This window comes from Zonotrichia leucophrys, chromosome 1A (genome assembly GCF_028769735.1).
Source record: "Zonotrichia leucophrys gambelii isolate GWCS_2022_RI chromosome 1A, RI_Zleu_2.0, whole genome shotgun sequence".
In the NCBI taxonomy this organism is placed as follows: domain Eukaryota; kingdom Metazoa; phylum Chordata; class Aves; order Passeriformes; family Passerellidae; genus Zonotrichia; species Zonotrichia leucophrys.
The window spans coordinates 7,952,047-7,963,763 of NC_088170.1; the positions used below are offsets into that span (position 1 = coordinate 7,952,047).

The 11,717-nt window shown below is 43.9% G+C and overlaps 1 long non-coding RNA gene across 1 annotated transcript; it reads right to left on the bottom strand.

Annotated features, from left to right (window-relative positions):
• Positions 1-511: 511 nt before the first annotated feature.
• On the bottom strand, positions 512-11,445 carry LOC135456499 (uncharacterized). The gene is made up of 3 exons (XR_010442561.1): positions 11,232-11,445; positions 4,997-5,138; positions 512-1,164 (listed from the first exon to the last, which is right to left on the bottom strand). It is a non-coding gene; the product is annotated as an uncharacterized LOC135456499 (long non-coding RNA).
• Positions 11,446-11,717: the final 272 nt, after the last annotated feature.

Here is an 11,717-nt window from a genome sequence, read left to right on the forward strand (position 1 = left end):
AGGTTTCTTTTTCTGGTTTACCCACTGATTATTATGTGCTGTAAAATTTCAATTATCCCAAGCAGTCAGGGGAATAAAAAAGGGAAATAAAAAGTAGGTGATGGAAAAGTGTGTGTTAACAAATGCCATAGAAAAGAAGCCAGTGCAACACTCACATTTCAGTGTTGTTAATACTCTTTTCTCTTCTCACAGACAGATTAGCAGTAGGAATAGAAAGCACAAAATGACAACATCTAAATCATCTCCCTCATTCTCACATGCAGCAGATATTTCAAACCCATGGGTGAAATTTTTCTTTATGTGGACAAACCCATGGGTGAAATTTGTCTCAGCTTTCCCTGTGCAAGCTCACAGACCTGGGAGGAACAGCACAGCCCAAATTAAGGGCTGAATTTGGCCCAGCTAGTAAAAGAAAAGACTTGAAGGAGATGAAAATATGTCTGCAAATTTTCCATGTAACATGTAAATTAACCCAATTCTTGAGTGTGGGGCAGATGTACAGGGCTAAAGTGGCTGCTGATATAAAGGGAAATATTCCCAAATAATTTCACTTTGTCCATTTACATAATTTACATTGACACCCAATGCCCTTAAGAGCTGCAAATACAAAATGCTGTACCTGAAAAAATAAAATCACAGAAAGGGCTGGGAAATTTTTTATTCAGTGTGCCAAACCCATAAAGCTGGGATGGTGAAACTTAGTAAGGTGTCCCTGCTAAACCCAAAATAGAGGGTGTGTGAACATGTGACAATATGAAAGGCCCCAGCTGTACAGTGACTTGTCCAGGAAATTTATTACACACTTCAACTTGTTTTAACTGTATGCCACTTTCTCATGAACAGTGATTTTTAATGCAGGTTCTCCTGGTAGGCTTAGGCAATTTCTGCAGTGTCCAAATTTGTTAAGGCAAACAATTTCTCACCAAAGGGATTCCAGCCGATTGGGCCTGTCCCCATTCCAATGTGTGCATTTTCTGTTGTCACTGCTGCTGTCAGGATCACACCTCTGTGGGATGCCCCTGAATATCCACAGCCTGCACACCCAATTTTTGAAGGCTGGGGAAGCTTGGTGGATGTTTCCAATCTTTCCTTGCTTTCAAGAATTTGACTTCTTTGCAGCAGTTTTCATATTCATTCTGACTTGCTTCTTTGCTGAGTAGTAACCTGGAAGGTGCACAAACAGAATGAGGGTAGGACACTGAAAACAGCGGCTTTTCAAGAAATCTCTCAAATCTCGTTTTGGTGTCGAAGAAATAATTTTGACTTCTCTACAGCTCCTGAATGAACAAAACTGATACCTTTAGAGTGTCCCACATAAAGTTATGTAATACCAAGCAAAACAAAGGAATTGTGCTGGCATTTATCCAGTTGAGATCAAAAGCCTTTGGACCCTCTTATGCAAGATGAGCAATGCAACATTTCGCTCCAGTGCTGAGATCCCCTGCTGCAGTGCTTTTCTGGCAGAAATGGGGCTGGGGGCTTTTTCCCCTCCTTAAAAGTAACAAAAAATATGTAATATGTAATATGCAATATGCAATATGTAATATGTAACATGTAACATGTAATATCAGAAGAACTATGTATATGTGGAACTTTATTTCTGCTCATTAGGTCAAACTGCAGATTCAAAGGCTGCATAAAAGCTTGCACTATCACTGAGCTATAACCAATTCCTTGCTCACAGACTATGAACTGTGGCTCATGGGGAGAACATCCTCTGCAATTTCATCTGTAGGTGCTGCTGAGTCTTTATTTCAGGTGCAAACTTAAGTAATCCTTAAATACAGAAATGTGATTATAACACAGGAGTTCCCCTCTAAGTTCCTTCTCTGCTTCCCAATCTTGCACAAAAAAAAAAAATCCCCCAACATAATTTTTACAGGTCATAGGGCAGAACTAGCTGAAATGGAAGGTAGGTGGGTATTTATCTTTAGAGTTCATGGGGTTTACCTGGTATAAATTGCTTATATTCATAGCAATGCATTTGTTTCAATTTCAGTTCAGGATGATATTTAAACCTGAGCTTTCCCCACTGTCAAGTTGGCAGCAGCTATCAGGTCCTCTCAGCATGAAGTCTTGCTTTCATTTCAAAGCAGAACATTACTGGCAGCATGACTGGAATTCTGCAGGCTTTGACTGCCAAGTTTGTGCAGAGAGATTCCTGCAGCCAACTTCCTTCAGCATGTGTCTGCATGGCACTGTGGTACCTGAACAAGCCCTAAGTCAAATTTCTGGAGCAGAATGTCATCCCAAGGAGAATGCACTGTTAACTCTTGGTAGAAAAGCTAATCCTGCTATTTCCATAACCCTCTGTAGTCTCTTGGTGGAGCAGTAAGGAAAAAAAAAAATTCTGAATTACCAAATGTGATTCTTACTATTTATTTCTTCCATTTAAAAGGCTTCTCTATAGCTGACCTTCATTTTGTTTTGGGGAACAAATTACTTTCCAATACCTATCACCTATGTTAGACAGTGAGCTTCTACTCTAAACCAATCCACAAGTGCCAACATCACAGCAGAAGATGGAGGCCAGGAAGAAGAAGGAGAAAGGCTGGACAAGCCCAGATCCCTCCATCTTGCCTCCTGAACCCCTATTCTAAAAACCCCAAAATCTATTTTTTCACCTACTGATAAATTCACTGTCATTCTGCTTAATTTGTCATGGCTTGCAGATCTTCATCTAAGGTTGGTAATATGCTCATAATCAAACCCACAGGCATCTTGGGCTCTGTGCCAGGGTCTCTGAGCCCCCTGGCAGGGCTCTTGGCTGCTCAGGACAGCCAGAGGGATGTCCTGGGTCCTGACTGTTGGTATTCCCATTTCTGCCAGTGAAGGTTCTTAGCAAGAGCCCAACAGCTCAGGTGCCCACAGGATGAAGCCTGATTTCCAACCTGATTTCCAACCTAAGCAGCCAGGAGGGTGCAGGTTCCCCAGAGCCACGTTTGGATGGTGTAACCTTCACCTAAAATGCCACACAGAGTCCATGGGAATTGGCTGGTTTGCCTGAGGAGCCCCAAGGAGTACTTGGAATGGCACAAATAAGTGAAAGGGCTGGAGCTTGTCAGAAAAAAAGCCTGGCTAGAGAGACCTGGGAGGGAAAGTTTTCTTTGTTCAAATAAACCTGCCCAAATAGCTGCTTTCCTTTCTCCCCATCTTGCAGGGACTCTCTGCTTCACAACTAAGACAGCCTAATGAAAATTTACCAGTTTTCTCTTTGACTTTTAGCAGAGGAGGCAAGGATTTATGGATGTCTCCCAGGAGAGCCAAGGTCTAAATGTAACAGCCAGAGGCAAGCCACAAACCTTGGAAGAGAAGAGCTGGCATGGAGCACCAACCTTGCCAGTGGCAGGGGAAAAAAAAGAAAGAAAAAAGGAAAAATAGTTGCATTGGACCTGCTTTTTGAATTTGAGACTCTCCCAGAAAACAGAGCAGAACCATTCTGTGTCCACATCAAAAAGGAGCAAATGGAGATGGAATATATCTGTATAAAGTGGTTGGGAAGTAGAAGGAAAAGCCTACTTTTGTGCTGGTTGTCTCTCAGCATGACTGAGGAGTCAAAAGCAGCAGTGAAAACTCTGCTTCTTCCATTCTGGAGGCTCCAATGTCCACAAAACCCCATGGCTGGGTTCTAATATGTCGATATTTATTCCTTGCTGCCTTTGGTGGCCTAAATTAAAAGCACATTGCTGGATCTCAGTGCAATGCATTACAGTGTTCTGGTTGACCAGAACAGGACAGAGATAACCAGGATCAAACCCAGCCTCAGATCCTAATCCCAAAGCAACCTTCCCTTATGGGATGGCAGGAGGTGAGCAAAGGGATGGAAGAATGGGGTCAGACCTGTCTGTAGGTGTGAATTTCCCTGCCTCAGTTTTACCTGAATTACTTCAGTCGTGCCCAGAGGGACAGGGTGACACCAGAGGGACACATCTGATGTTTAGCTGGCAATGAGGAGGATCTGTGCAGTGAGAGAAGGATTAGGAGGCCTCATCTCCAGGCACCACCAAAAGAGAAAGATGCAAATGATTTTCCTGGCCCATCTTGCACACCTACAGTCCTTGGGGACAATAGAACTGGTTGCTAAAGTGCTTTCTCTTATGAAAACACATGTGAGAAAGTGTTAAACTGCAGCGTGGTGTTTTGGTTTCTACATCCCCTGATGAAATGTTTCTTGCCTGGGGAAAAAGGGGGCGGAAGAAAAATATCCCCTGGAAATATCTGCATAATTTACTCCCACACACCTAGTGAGAGATTTACAATTGAACAGCAGTTCCCCTGAAACCATCACCACATTGTGCTCTGAATTACACTTTTGTACTCCTACCTGCAAATTATATTGTTAATTAGTTAATGGCTGTAAAGTGCTTTGGAGAAGAAAGGAGCACTCATTAAATACCATTGTTCTGCTCTCCAGTGTGCAATGTTCCGCTCTTCATTAATCTCCAACCTCTTCCCCAACCTCTTGCTAGCAATTAAGTTTCATAATCTCAAGTAGCAAATTAGTCTGAGATCTGCATCACTGTTCAGAATGTGTTTCCTGAAACTTTCGCTTTAATAGTATTCTAGAAAATTTCAAGCTGATGTCTTACGTGAAATTCCCAAATGAAAATCCTTGATCTATGTATCGAAAACCTCCCTTTGGATAAACCAAAACTTGGTTTCCTTTCCTTGTCCTTTCCTATAGACAAGGAAGATCTAATATATAGGGTGAGATCTTTCAGAGAAGTTGGATAAACCAAAACTTGGTTTCCTTTCCTTGTCCTTTCCTATAGACATGGGAAATCTAATATATGGGATGAAATTTTTCAGAGAAGCTCAAACCCCACTGAGAAGAGCAAACAGGGGCCCGGATGTTCAGAAGAGCTCAGCATGCAGAATACTGGGAACTAAACCTTTTTTCACAGTGCTGAAACCCACTCCTGGCAGCATACCCTGGTGAGAGGCATTTGAAAACTTAGCCCCTTCTGCCACCCAGCCAAATTTAAGATGGATTTACCCTTAAAATTCCTGGATGCCTTCACTGAGTATGAAATCCAAGCTGAAGTTAGCAGGAGACCTGGCTGCTGTCTCTGGTTTCTGCTTTAGATGGCTGAACTGTGCTCCTTGCTGGACTTGGGGAAAGATGCCCACAGCCAAACCTACAGGCAGGCAAAAAAAGCCAAAAAGGAAGTGGAAAATGTCCTGTAAGGCAGAGCAGCAAAAGACAGACAGCACAGAAGTCGTACCTGGACAAAACAACCATGATTATCACCTTGAACAAGGGAAAGGGCCTGAAAAAAAAAAAAAGATTTCCATGACAACAAAGTCTGATGGCCACCAGTAAAGTACAGAAGACGGGTTTAATTTACAGCTGAGGTGGTATCTCTGTTCTGACTGCTTTTACCACAATTTATTTTGCGGTGTCAGTGAAGATGGAAGTTGAAGATGATCTGGGCAGTCTCCTCATTCTTGCCTGGTATTTTCATTCTCTTTTCTTTTAAGCAATTCTTGCCTGAGAAATGATCACAGTCAACAAAAACACTGCCTTTCATACAATGGCAAATCCCATGCAAACAACCAGTAGGTAAATTTCCTATTTCCCAGAGGCTTTCTGCCATGAGGACAGAAGGGATAAGGTTTAACTTCCTCTTGCACCTAAAGTGGGGACATGGCAAGACAGAGAAATTTTGCAGGTTTCATAGACCAGAAGGGCATAAATATACCAAACACATTCACATACTAATTTCGGCACCAGGTCTTCGATTTCGGAAGAGCTTAAAAATATGTTTTAAAAATATGTCTTAAAAACATGTCTTAAAGGTCATTAAATTCTTTCTCCCTTTCGATCAACAAAATTCAGCCCCCACTCACAAGGAGTGGATAGTCTAAAAAAAAAAAAAAAAAGAAATTCTAAAGAAATATTAGCAAACAGCCAAATTCCAGATTTGTTGTGCTACTGAATTCTAAAGGGCATAAAGAATCTGGGAACAGAGCTGAGAGCTATTAACTGGTCATTTGTTTCCAGACCATGCAGTCAGGCAGAGTTCCTGCAGAACCTGAAGCTTCAGCTTTGGTCCTCAAGGCCTCAAAGGGCTCTCCAGCCACAGCAAACACAAATCCAGCTGTGGCTGGAATAAACATCACCACCCCATGTTATCTTTGCAGGGCTGTATCTCATCCCCCTGAGCTCTGGGCATCCCCTCACAATCACACCCCAAGTGCTTACTCTGAAGATGTCTCTGGGTGGTTTAGGTACCAAGAGCTTGTCAGGGACAGGGCAGTGCTGGCATTTAGTTGGTTCTGCACAGAAAACTGTCACAGAAAACTCAGATACTGAGAGATGGGGCTCCTCCTCTTAGGTGGATCAGTTCTGCAGCTGATGACACTGATTTGCACACCTAAGCAGGAGGTACAAAGAGGTGGACTGGCTCCTGCATCATTTATAAATCTTATTTCTTAGTCAGAGCCCTTATTCAGAACCCTCAGTGGCTCTGAACCAGCATCCTGCAAACACATGGCCCACAGGAAATTCAGAGAGGGACAGGTCTGGGTCACCCTCTGGTACGTGGGGTGATTTCTAAATATTACTTGTGGTTCTCTGGAGGTGGCTGGAGCTCCAGGAGGGAAAAGGGAGTGTGAGACACGACCTGGGGCTGGCCATGAGGTGTGACGGGACCCCAGGCAGGTCCCACTGGTGATTCTGCATCCTTCTGCATGGCTCCACCAGCGTGTGGATGCTCCTGCCCACAGGAGCAAAGCTGGCAGGAGCCCACGAGATGTTCCTCACACCCTGCAGGGCCTGGGAAAGGTGCAAAAGCACTTTTCCTAAGGAAAAGCCGCAGAGAGCACAAGGACAAGGATAATCCTCTAGGTGGCATCCGGAGACTCCAAACTCCACTCAGAACTCTTGCGGGGGCTGGGCACAGCCTTGCCCTTCACCATCGGATCCCTGGCACACCTGGGATGTTCTCCAAGCCCTCACAGCTTCAGCTGAGCTCATTCTGAGGCAATCAGCTCTTAGGAAGTGGCAAGAGGTCTAAGGAAGGTGCTTAGCAGGAATCTCCATGTTAGAAATTTCCCTCCTTCGTAGGAGGGACTGGTTGAAAGCAGTGAGTCAGGGCTGGGAAGAAAGAAAGGAGGTGTTTGTCAGTTATGGCCTTTCTTATTAGCACACTTTAATAACACACAGGAATGAAGTAGAAAAGACCTTGTTTTGCTCTGCTAATGATTGTGTCTATTCCAGCACAGCTTGCCTTGTCTTTAACACTGTCTAATTCCAGGTGTTTCAAAAGAAGATGAAATGCCTGCAGAGAGGATAATTACAGAACAGCCTTTCCCTATGGAAAGTTTCCTCCTCATGTGCTTAGTTATGTCATCAATCACAAAGGTTCTAACTCCTCTAAGCTTACATCATGTGCATGTAATGCCTGCTGTCATTGCCATTATTTAAGGTGGCATCCAGGGTGGAACTGTGCCCCTACAGAGTCACTGGGAGTTCACTGCAGCAGAATCAGAATGTGGCTCCTCACTTTTTTCAGGACTCTTTCCATGTCTGGGCTCCAAGCTGCACCATCACTATTCCCACAGCTTTTTCTGGGTTGTGTGGGTGTATTAAAACATCTGTAAAACCACACCAAAGCCCTTCTGAAATGCAAAGGCTTTGCTGGTGGGGTCCTTTCTTTCTCAGCCCATGATTTCTGTGCCTCCTAAGAGCATGCTGTCAGGTGAGCACAGTGGGTTGAGATATTAACAGGTTAACAATGAAAACAGGAGAATATCTACTACTATTACTAATTGTAATGAAAATGCAAGTGAAAATGCAAATAAAACCCAAAAGAAACAAGTAATTCCCAGGACAGTTGTTCCCACCTGCTGATTGATGCCCATCCCTGAGCAGGGCTGGCTCCTGGCCAGCTCCTACCAGTTTCTGCACTGACCATGAGGTTCTGTGGTGTGGAACATACCTCTGGCCAGCTCAGGCCACTGTCCTGGCCATGCTCCCTCTCAGCTCCTTGTGTCCTGCTCTCCAGAGTACGAGACACTGAGAAGTCCCTAATTGCAGCGAGCACTGCTCAGCACCAGCTAAAACATCCTTGTGTTATCAACATTCTTCTCACCCTGAATCCAAACCACACCACTGTACCAGCTGCTAGGGAGAAAATTAACTCCATCCCAGCCAAAACCAGGGCAATATCTACCCCTTCTTCCATGGCATTTAAGTCATGCCAGCTCCCACACTTCCCAAGACCTGATCATCTTTAGATATATATATGTGTTGTGACACACAGGCAGACTTGGGAAGGGGTTCTGTAGCACTAGGGGGGGATCTGCCTTTGGAGTTTTAATTTCTGAACTTGAAAGGGCTGCTTGTTTTTATTCTTGTCTGTTCCTGTACTGTCCAAGAGCATAAAAAGAAAGAAGAGCTGGAAAAAGGGAACAGTGTTCCTCAGTTTACAAAGCAGGAAAAAAACCTACCATTAATGATCATAAAGGTGAAGATTTCAACTGAGAAAGGGATAAAAATATTAATTCCATGAGACATGACTGTTGCTAAATTCAGGCAGCAGAGCCCTTCTCTCCATCCTCCTCCACCCCCAACGATAAGACATACACCATCCTTTCATATTCCATCCCTTGGTATCACTCCTGTAAAAACTGGCAGTTGAATAAAGGAAATGCTTTATTTCCTTCATAAAACTTTGCTTTAAATCTCCCCCTTCCAAACCATCTTTAAACTCTCATGAGGAAAACTGGACATGGAATTGGGAGACCCTTTTTGCTCCATCTGTGCTCCTGCAAATCCAGCATTTCAGTGGGGGCTGCAGAAGGGGACCATTCTTTTTTAAGACCTAATGGCAATTTCAGGTGTTAAGAAAACCTGTCTCTATCTTCATTGTTACACCTTGCAAAGTGTTTTGAGGCTGTTCTTTTGTCAAATGACAAACTGTGAAACCACGTGTTTTGCTGGCAACAATTGTTTTTCTTGTAATCAAAGTAATTTCCTACGGACGTAGCAATGTTAGGGCTCAAGTTTGTTTCACAGAAAATGGAACTCTTTGCAAACACAATTCTGTGTTTTCTTACTGATTTTTTTTTCTTTTAGGAAGCTCAAATGAATAATACAGCTTCTGGCACAGCTGTGTGTAATCACGTGCCTTATCTTAGGCACGTGGAGGTATTTGTGCCAAATGCTATAAATCATTTTCTTAGCCATTTTCAATCATGATCTGAGGTTTCACAAGATTTATAAAGGCAATCCATGGTGGTTCAGGCACCACCTCATCCTCAAGGTTCTGCTCTTGGTTTGCAATCTGCTTTTACATTGGGTCACTCCCTGCAGGACTATTCCCTGAGCCGGGATTGCCACCCATTCTGAATGTCTGGAATCACTCATGCTTTGATATCTCTTGCTTTGGATTTGATGCACAGCTACAGATAGGGCAAGGGGAGGAAGCAGAAAGAAGCTCTGTGGATGTGTCTCTTTTCCCTCTTTTCCAGTCCCACCAGCTGCTTCCTTCATGCCCTTTGATCCATTGGGATTGTCACTCTGAGATCTGATGCTGCCATTATAGGTCTAGATGGGAAATGCAGGCTAAGAAAGGCACCAACAGAGTAGGTCTTTATAAACACTCTTTTCTCTCCTCAGTTTTGTCTGGGTAGAGTTTTGCAGCTTCCTATTTCTTACACCAAAAATGATAATTGAAAAGTAGTGTTTTTATTCCTGGATATTGTGCGGCGACTCAGACCAAAACCCAAAGAAAAAGGAAGGATGATGGCAGGTTTGTTAACTTAAGGCAAGTGTGATAAATGTGAAGAGAGACAGCTAGGTTATTCTATCAGTTCTGGTCTCTGTGCAAAGCTAAGGGCTTGTATATCCTGTAACTTGTAGCCTTTATGAAGTGCCAGTGAACCCAAAGACAAATTGCTGCGTGACACCAGTGCTTTCTAATAGCGTGTGCCTTGAAAAATGGTGCTGAGTTCCTATTTTCAATTAACTCTATAAGTGCAAAGATAAATGGAGACAGAGGAATCACCACTCCATTATCTACTCACCTGTTCACTGGAGATTAATTTTCAAATAGGCTTAAGAGTATTGACTATAACATAAAACCCAGATGTAAACACAGGAAAAATTAGAGGCTAGGCAATCTTTCACACTCCATTTATCCTCCTGCATTTAAAACTCAGTCTAAAACCTCTAAGATTTGGAGGAAATAGAACTTTCTCCTCCCCCCACCCACCCCAGAAACAGATTCCCCATTAATTTTTATATCTGCAATGTCCTTCACCTATTGAAACAAAGCTACTTTTGCCTTCTGAAGAGTGTGTGATTTAGTTAGCCTTTAGAAAATATAGCTAAGTTTATTTCTGAGCAAGTAAACCCCATTTTGGGGATGGTACAAACCCCATTTTGGGGATGGTACAAGCCCCATTTTGGGGTTGGCCTTTTGCCTGTTGACATATCCCTGAACAAATACTGAAAAAGAAAGCACAGGTATAAAACAAAGAGGAAGGCTGTAGCTATAAATATCAAAAATACTTCTGTAGATGTAATAGAGATGCTAATGCAGGGAAAGCTTGCATTGTATGGAGTAGAGGGAAAATGCTCATGTGGAGGGGTGGTAAATGTACAAGCACAGCCTCTGTTTTGGGAGGGAGGTGGAAAAAGCCCTCATTGAACCTGCCCTGCACACCCTGGCAGGACAGCTGAGATCCAGGAAAACAAAGGCAAAGCTCTCTCTCCCTGGTGGGCTGCAGCCCTGGGATATCTCTCCAGCTGGGAACATGCCCAGGACAGAGCTTTAGCACCATCCACCACTTGAGCTGTTTGCAGCTTTGGTGTAACAGTACCAAAAATAAGGGTGTTTGAATGAAACAAGTGTTGGGAAACGAGCTGTCTCCCTCCTGCTCTCTTTATCTCTCCCCTCTGAGGGTGGCAGAGTGAGCAGGAGCAGAGGGAGGAGAGGGGTCTAGTGAGGCCTGGCCAGGCACAAGCTCTCCCTCCTCTCCCTCCTGCTCCTTCCCAGGGAAGCAAAAATCCCTGCACCTCCCAGAACACGCTCACTAAAACACCCGCCCTGATTTCCTCTGCCAAAAGGAACTCTCAGGATCAGGTTCCCATCCCTTAACCCATCCCCTGACACATTGAAAGTGAAGAAGGGGATCAGGAGCCAAACACAACATTAATCAGATTAGGGCCTTTCTTGGGACACCGTTATTTTTGCTTTGGTTTCCCCGTTTCAGTTACTTACCTCATCTCTCCTAAACACCAGGGGCAGAATCCCAGACAATGGCCTGTGACATCCTCCATGGTGTAGATTTCCTAATCTCCAGCCCAAATGTTTACTCCCAGTTCTGGCTGGTTCCCAGCTGAAGCAGTTAGTCACTTGGCTGGGTACCTTTTTGTGCTGTTTGTGCTTTCATCAGGGGCTGCAGAGAGCCTGCACTGTCAAGGCAGACAGCAGGTTTTTTTCTCCTGTTTTCACATTATGAGCTCTGAAACAGCTCAGCTGGGACAAGTTAAATCTTTGGGGCATGTGCATTGCTGCAGAAGTGTCAGGGAAGATTAAAAACAGGCACAGAAGTATAACTGCTAGAATAACCCCCAGAAAATGCTAGAGGGGAGCTTTTTGTCTCAGTGCAAGGTAGATGGAGGTTAGAAACTCTGACCACAAGGCCACCTTCTTCTGCTGCCTTTTCATTCCCACAGTGGGTCTTTAGGTTACAGGCTTGGTAGT